We start from the raw sequence: 7,963 nt of genomic DNA, 5'->3' as shown, positions 1-7,963 counted from the left end.
TCATGATCTTGCAAGAACGGGTGCCTAGCAGAAAAATGTTGGCTGGTGTGCCAAGCAACTGAAAGCAGTAGATATATTCCCTAAGCCTAACACACAGGTCCCTCCCATTTCGGCACTGATTGGATACTCCAAAGTTACAGCCTATCCAGATAGTCTAACTAATTCAAATTTCCCACTGAAGATTCCTGCTTTTGGTTATGTGACCCTGGCCATTATTTAAACTTGTTTCTACTTATTTTATGCCAATTCTAGGCTTGCATCAGAAGCTCTATCCTCTCCTTACCTGCAAGACTGGTTTGAGCTGTCCTGCAGCCTTTTCCTGCGCCATCTTCCTCTTTTTTTTGAACCCTTAGTTTTCACATTTTATTCTTTCTTCAAATTTGATAAGAGCATTTTCACACTCTTCATCGTAGGGATCTTCCTCTTTAAGGGGGTATAGATTGTTTTGCCTGTACTGAATAGGCATTGGCTTGGTTAAGGCAGCCTCAATGAGTCTCTGAACTAACCCTCAGGCACATGAGATAATGCAGTACTTAAGTGCTGTGAGTACCCCAGCTATGATGATTGATAGTGCCACCCCTTTCCATTTCCCAAACCAGCTTTCTAACCATCTCATGAGGGGGTTATCAATCCCTGGATTTTTCACCAATTCTTCAGATAAGGCCATTAGGCCCTGAAAGCTTTGGTGATAGTTCCATGTGGGGCTGTATTATTGGGGATAAATGTACAACTATCCCCAATGTCTCTCTTTACAGCTAGCATCATGTCTAGGGCCAGCCTATTCTCCCATGTTATTTAGCTAGTAATATCCAACTGTTCTGCTGTTCCCCTAACTGCATCCTTGGTGTAATTGATAAATCTTTGCTGATTAATCTAACCCACATTTTTGTTGATGGTGACCCATCAGAAAAAGGATGACTCAAATCCTATAGATATTCAATTCCTAGCCTTAAACTCACCCAGGATTCCCCTTGGCACCCCATACGTGTAAAGAAACTCAATCATTGAAGGAACCAGGTAAGCTTCCTTTCTTTCTGTTTCCTTGGGTTAGAAATTCCTCCTCTTTTCAAATGCCAGGTTGAATGGGATGGCCAGTTGGACCAGAGCACAAATCCCCTCCCACTCCTTAGGTAATACTGTTTGGAGGATGCCCTTTCCACAATACCACCATACCTTGCTGTATGGCTAAACTGGAAAATTTGCCAGTATTATTTTGTCACATCCATACTTGGGTACATGAAGCCATGATTCCAAAGTCCTGAGCCCTTTCCCTACCTAGAAAGACAGGAAGAGTGGTTTCTGGACTGAGACAGGAAGATGGTATGGCCTTGACTTTTCTGCCCCTAACTGGAAGGAAAAGAGAGGTCAGCATACTACAATTTTCACCAGTGGTAGTATTCTGAAAAAGGAGTACCATGCATTTGAACTCCTTTCTGTGTTTCTCCATACCCATAGGAAAGGGCACAAGAGCATGAGCATAACAGTTGCTTTTGTCTAGACCCTGGAGGGTATATTTAATCCATTTCACCCAGGCATTTGTATCTCTATACCTTGTCTCTATTTCTATGGTTTGCTTCAAATTTTCTGCCCTGACCACCCTGACAATTTTGGGATCATTCTGTACTGGGGAACTAATCTCCAGCTGGGTCTCCATAGATGCTATTGAAGAGTTAACTGGAGAGGGCATTGTTGGTGCCAGGGAGAGGACTTATATCCTGAACCTTCCCAGAAGTTCCCTCCCAGTAATGTCTACCCCAATCCCATATATTCTGTCAACTACTACTGCATCTCTGCTGCCACCCCTGCTGGATGTTTGCCTACATTTTTGATGGTTATCACCACTGCCTCTAGGTCTGTGAAATTAATCCCATGTTCACGGTCCACCCTTGAAAGTGGTAGTCCATCATGTATCATCTCAGAGGGGTAAGGAGAGCTCTACTGTAGTACCTCCTACTGGTTCTGGACACAAGTACTTGTTTTTGGACTCAACTGCCATTGATTCATTAAGTCTCTGCAGTCTATTACTTGGCAAGCATCAAGCTGTACAGTTTGGAGTCTAAGCCTTCAGTTACATACAGGGCTTATTGTGTCCTGAATTTGGAACATGATAGTGTAATTATCTTCATTTTCAGATTGAGCTTTAAATCCCTCATCTATCTTCCTTGGTAAGATTCTCTGACCTGAATCACTATTAACTATGTTAGATTAAAATACAGAATCCAACCCCCAAATCCAAAAGCCCATTCTATCCTCCCAAATACTGTTTCTTTAACATAATTTTTAAAGGGTCTGAAGTTGGAGTTATTTTAGGAATCTGATGCATTGTTGGACTTATCATCTGGCTCAGGTACTGGTCCTTTCACTTGGGTGTAGTGAGTCCTACTTTTCTGTGCCATCCATCTCATTTGTCAAGACAGCTTGATAGGGCCCTTTCCGGCCTGTCGGAGTTTGACTCTTTTCATGATTTATGAAGACCTAGTTGCTGGGTTGGTGTGGATGGACAACAAATTTAAGAGGTGGGGTCTGGGCCAGCAAGTCACAGTGCCTGATGGACAGAGTAGAGGACAAAGCCAGTATATAATTCTTAAGGAAGAGGTCCTTTGCAAAGTCAGCTACTGGATTGATCTATCCTAAGGCAAAATCCTCCTCTGGGTCTGACCTATAAAACTCAAAAAGTTGTTTGCAGCCAACATACAAAGTAGGGACAGCCATAGGATGCATATTCCCATTTCCATAGGGAGAAATTGGTAGGAGCACAGGGGCCACTGGACCCAAGCAGTCTCAAAAACCAACAGGGTAAAGTCCATTAGATTTCAAAGTCTGAGAGTCATTTATCTTCAGGGCTTTAGAAAGTAGCAGTTCCATCCTTTCCAAGAGCCTATGCAGTGGCCCACCTCTCTCTGCAACCTGGGGGACACTGGGACACCAACCCCCCTCAGCTCCACCCTCTCCAAGCATTCAACACAGGCCTACCACCCCAGGCTCCACCCCCAGGCTCTCCACCACACCCAGGCTCTCCACCACCCCCAGGCTCTCCACCACCCCCCAGGGCATATGCCCAACCCTTCCCAACGGTAGCAGCCAGGCCACCCCAATCCCCCAAGGAAGGCACTCCACCCCCTCCAAGCTCTGAGGTGGTACAACTCCTCTGCCACAAGGAAGTGGAAGGCCCATCCCCCACCCCTAGGACAAACCCACCCCCTCCAACTACCAGGGGTCTGCTCCCTGGCCTGAGGCCCCCTGACTCCAGATCCCAGCCTCCATAGTTCTGCCCCACAAGCCATACTTCTCCAATGTGTCCCCCTCTCCATCCCCCAGTCCCGACTGGCACCAGCTGTCTTTATTCAGATCCTGCAACACTCACTGGCTCTCCATGCAGTAGTCTCAGATCATGCCATCAGCCAGTCCATGGGTACTATTTGCTTCACTTCCCAACAAGTTACTCTCAGCTTCTGAAATGTACAGCAGGGGGAATTATAACTTGTTATCTTCCCAACAGATATTAGTAGGTCTGAAAATGTGGACTTTATATACTTCACCTTTTACCCCCAAACTGTGAGAGAGCTACTGGAGAATTTGATCCCCTTTGGGATGTGGTTCACAGAAGCTCGAGCTGCCCCAGTGTCTACCAAAAATGTAATTTCTTCCTGATATGAGTCCACCTTCAGATTTACCAAAGGCTCCCAGTGGGCTCTTGAGCTGAGGAGCCTCTCACCCTCCTAATCCTCAAAATTAATCAGGGGTATCACCCAATCTTCTTTCTTTAAACTCAGGACTCCCTTTTGAAATGAGGTTTCCCTCAGTGATAACACCCTGCTGAGTCCTGTGCCCTCCTCACTCCTTTATCCCCTTTGGCCCAGACTGTTTCTCTATCTTGCCTCTGCCTGTCTCCTACCTGCTTTATCTCTAATCTCTCCTTGAGATTGTGGTTGACTGTGCTCAACATGACTTTAGCCTGTTGCTTCTGCTTTTCCTCTTGCCTTCTCACAAATACTGTCTGAAACCCTCTCAATAACTCTCCTAGTGGTTTATCCATCTTTCCATCTATTTTCTGGATTTTTTCTGAATGTCAGGCCAAGATCCCTTTATATCCTTAGGCCACAAGACTATCAGGGGCCATCCCTGAGTATTTCTTCACCTGGTCCCTCAACCTTTGCAGGTAGGCAGAGGGAGTCTTGTCTAAGTTCATTCCTCAAAAACATAATACCCAACAAGATTTTGCTGGAAAATATGCACAAAATATGTGGCTCAATGTCCAAGAGATTATTTAGGGTTTTTGGTTCCCAAGTGAAGTCTTCAGTTTAACCAAGAATCCATTGTGTCTCTTTTAATCATCTAGCCTCTCCTTGCCTCAGCTATTTGCCCAAATAGAACAGAAAGCAGGCATCCTTCCTGCCACCTCAAATAATGCCAACATTATTGCCCAGAACTAGTTGGCAAGTCCTGTCAGGAGATAGCGTAATCCTCCTAGAGTCCAATTCCTGCACTCACACTTTCAAGACTGAACTCCTATAGGAAAATGCTCCCACATCAAGATAGTTTTATTCACTCATTTGCTTCATTCTTACCAGAGGTAAGTCTGCAACTTCTGCATTTGACAAATGGATTTATTATAGAGAAACCCCAACTCTGCATCAAGTGGTCACATACCACTTTGAAATAGTTCCATTGGACCAAAGAGACAAAACTAGAAAATTACTAGAATATCAGTAACTCTGGGTAGCTTCTTCAAATCCCTTTTAAGGACTAAAAATTACTGGCTAATTTAAGCTTTTTCTTGAGCCACCTCAAAGGTTTTATTTAAGTTCTCAGATTTGGGTGCAGCCAATTTTGTCCCTTGTATAATGAGGTCACTAAGATCCCTCATTTGTGCGCTATCTTCCTGATTATTATTCCAATTGGGATCTACACCAGAGAATTCTCCTCTGCTGCCATCACCCGTCTTGGCAGGTGCTACCTCTCCCATTCTTTCATAGCTGCCCTCTTCAACATTCCCCTTTCCTCCCCCACAAAGAGGACACTCAGGAGAGACGTAAGTTTGGACCAGGTACATAACCAATTTCCCCTGGTCCAGTAGGCACCTTCTCAGAGGGAGCCAGCAGATCTATGCTGTTTCACCCCTTTTTCCCCTTCGGGAGCCCCCAGAAATGTAAAATTCCTTACACTGTTTCAGCTAGTTCCTCAATTGTTGGTGGGTTGTAACAGGTGAAGCAGTTGGCCCTGATTGCCTCTCCAGCTCCCTGGTGGTAATAAGGTTAATTCACTGGGCCTTCAGAACCAACAGTCTCTATCCTGGGGGAGAAGGTTCAATAAATGGCCCCAGGCTTTAGTTTCTAAAGATTTAGCCTCTGGTTCTGTGATTCTGACCTTTACAGGATAAAGAGGGGTCAGACCCCCTTCCCTTTAGTCAACTCATGGCATAATCAGACTTCTCTTTGGAAAAGGGCTTCTTTTCATTAATATAAAGTGTAGGTCAGCACAAAGCTAATCCTCATCTGCCTGTATTTTGGCAGAATACATTGAGTGGCACAATGCTTCCTTTGCTCCAAATATAACAACAATATTTCACCATTTCCTTTTTGTCCTTTCCCTTTGGTCTGATCTTTATCAGTCCAATGTTTCAACATTCTCCCTATAGACTATCCAGGGGAATGTTCCCAGGGGATTCTATAGGTACCCCCTTCCCTTTTTCCCTGGCTCCCCGACTGCCTGTATTACTCTTTCTGAGTCTTGCCTGGGTTTCTTTCTTTCAGCACCATTTCAGCACCATTTCTGACTCTGGCCCTCTCCCTCACAGAAGGGAGCCATGGATTGGGACTCCGCACTTGCTTAACCAACTCCAGGCTCATCAGAATTCTTCCTGGCCACTGAGGCAATACTTAATAGTCTTTTTCTTACCTTGGTCCGTGCACAGAGTTGCCTGGTCACTGTGAGGCAGATTTTCCCTTCCCCTTTTCTCATTCAGTGAGCGTATCCAAGCATCTGGTCCTAGGTCCATCTGGCTGTCAGAAGTGGGCCCCTAATGGTGGGTGGAGTCTGGGACAGCTCAATCAGTGGAGCGCACCTTCCCTTCACCCTCCCTAGGGGTCCTCCTCCAAAGCCTCAGATCCTAGATGAGCCCCCAAAGTTGTTAGAAAGAAAGCCATACCTAAAAGAGAATAAATACTCACACAGTTGTGAAGAAAAGAATTTATTCATGATCTTGAAAGAATGGGTACCCAGCAGAAAAATGGTGGCTGGCATGCTGTGCAACCAAAAACAGTAGTATATATTCTCTAAGCCTAACATACACGTCCCTCTCCTGTTTCTGCAATAATTGGATACTTCAGAGGTTACAGCCTATTTGGATGGTCTAATTCAAATTTCCCAATGAATGTTTATGCTTTTGATTATGCTTTACATTTCAGTGACCCTGGCTGTTACTTATTTAAACTTGTTTCTACTTATTGGCACCAATTCTAGGCTTACATCAAAGGCTCCTTCTTTCCCTACCTGCAAGACCAGTTTGAACTGTCCTGCAGCCCTTTCCTGCACCATCGTGTGTGAAAGCTAAACTTAACTTTATTTCTACATGGTCAGTAATGACTACAAAATTTGCTTTCTTAATCTTTCTGCAATGTATATCTTCAGTCAGCAGTGGCTACAACAAACAAAATTCACTTTTATTAGGATTATGTTATTTACAAAGTTAACATATTGCAACACTGTACTCTGAGACAGCTGGAGGACAGTAAGATCTACTGCTAAGGCATTTTTAAAGATATGAGGATTATTTTGAAACCCTTGGGGAAGCACTGTACAAGTTAAGTATGGTAGGAATCTTATTTTTAAGAGCCTCCTATTTAAGAACAATTAGGTACTGAGTTAGGATGAAGAGGGACTGAAAACTTGCATGGAGTCAGGGATTACTCATGGGTGAGCCCTATTACTTGTTAAAGATTTCTTGGGATGTAAGAGGCCTCAGTTTAGTAGGGACATCAGAGGAAATAATGGGTAAACATTAGTTAGGTTTACTAATCTTAAAGTGGCCCAGGGATTGAATAGAATCCTTCCTTAGAAGGGGATGGGCATTTGGGGACAATGAGAAATTGAAGGGATACCAGAATTTCCCTAAGCTTACAAAGGAGAGGGTTTAGTGAAGGTTTTAGCTTGGCTTTACCATCAACTCTGATAACTAGAAGTCTGAGTGGAGGCAGGCCTAGAGTGGTAGTTCAGAACAGAGGAAGTGGCTCTATTATTTAATTAAGAAATAACTTTACCTACCATGTTGAGTGTCACCTGAGGCTCCTCTAGGTTGATGGTTAGATGTGAAGCTAGTAGAGCCATAGCAGCTTCAGGCACCATCAGTTTTCTTCACTTACCATGAGCAGGGCTTTGCTAGGCCCTGGGTTCTTAAAGGATTCCACATGAGACAATGAGCTAAAGCTTAATGGGTTTATTGAGAGAGAGAGAGAAACAGATTGAGAGCAAAGGGAGAGGAGGCAGATTGGAGCCAGCAAAATCTGCTAGAAAAAAGGAAAGGAAAAATGGCTCCAACTTTCTTTCTGACAGCTTGTGGTTTAAATGAAAAAACATGCCAAGAGGGGTGGGGGTGATGTGTGGCTACAGGCATCACCAGGAGATATCAGCCTGGTGCAGATCATGACTTCATGCTCATGGTTATCTGGTCTGGCTTCTGGCAGGTGGGGTATCAGCATGTTCATGCTCATCTATCTTGCCAGCACATCAGGTCCTGTCAGAGGAGCTGCTAAGAAACCGAAGGGGCCCCCATGCCATAGAATCCATTTTGTATTTTGTTTTATTTTCTGAGACCTGACATTCCTGTCTTTTTATTTTAATAAAATTGACTGGAGTCGTGTTAGGTTTGGGGGGATGCCTTAGCTCAGCTTGAAGCTATTTTTGGAGGGAGCAGGGACATTGTATCCTCTTTTTGGTTACTTCCTGCTGTTAAAGGGGTGGAGTT

This window comes from Tamandua tetradactyla, chromosome 3 (genome assembly GCF_023851605.1).
Source record: "Tamandua tetradactyla isolate mTamTet1 chromosome 3, mTamTet1.pri, whole genome shotgun sequence".
Classification (NCBI taxonomy): Eukaryota; Metazoa; Chordata; class Mammalia; order Pilosa; family Myrmecophagidae; genus Tamandua; species Tamandua tetradactyla.
The sequence above is the reverse complement of the archived record's forward strand: the minus strand, read 5'-3'. Positions refer to the sequence as shown.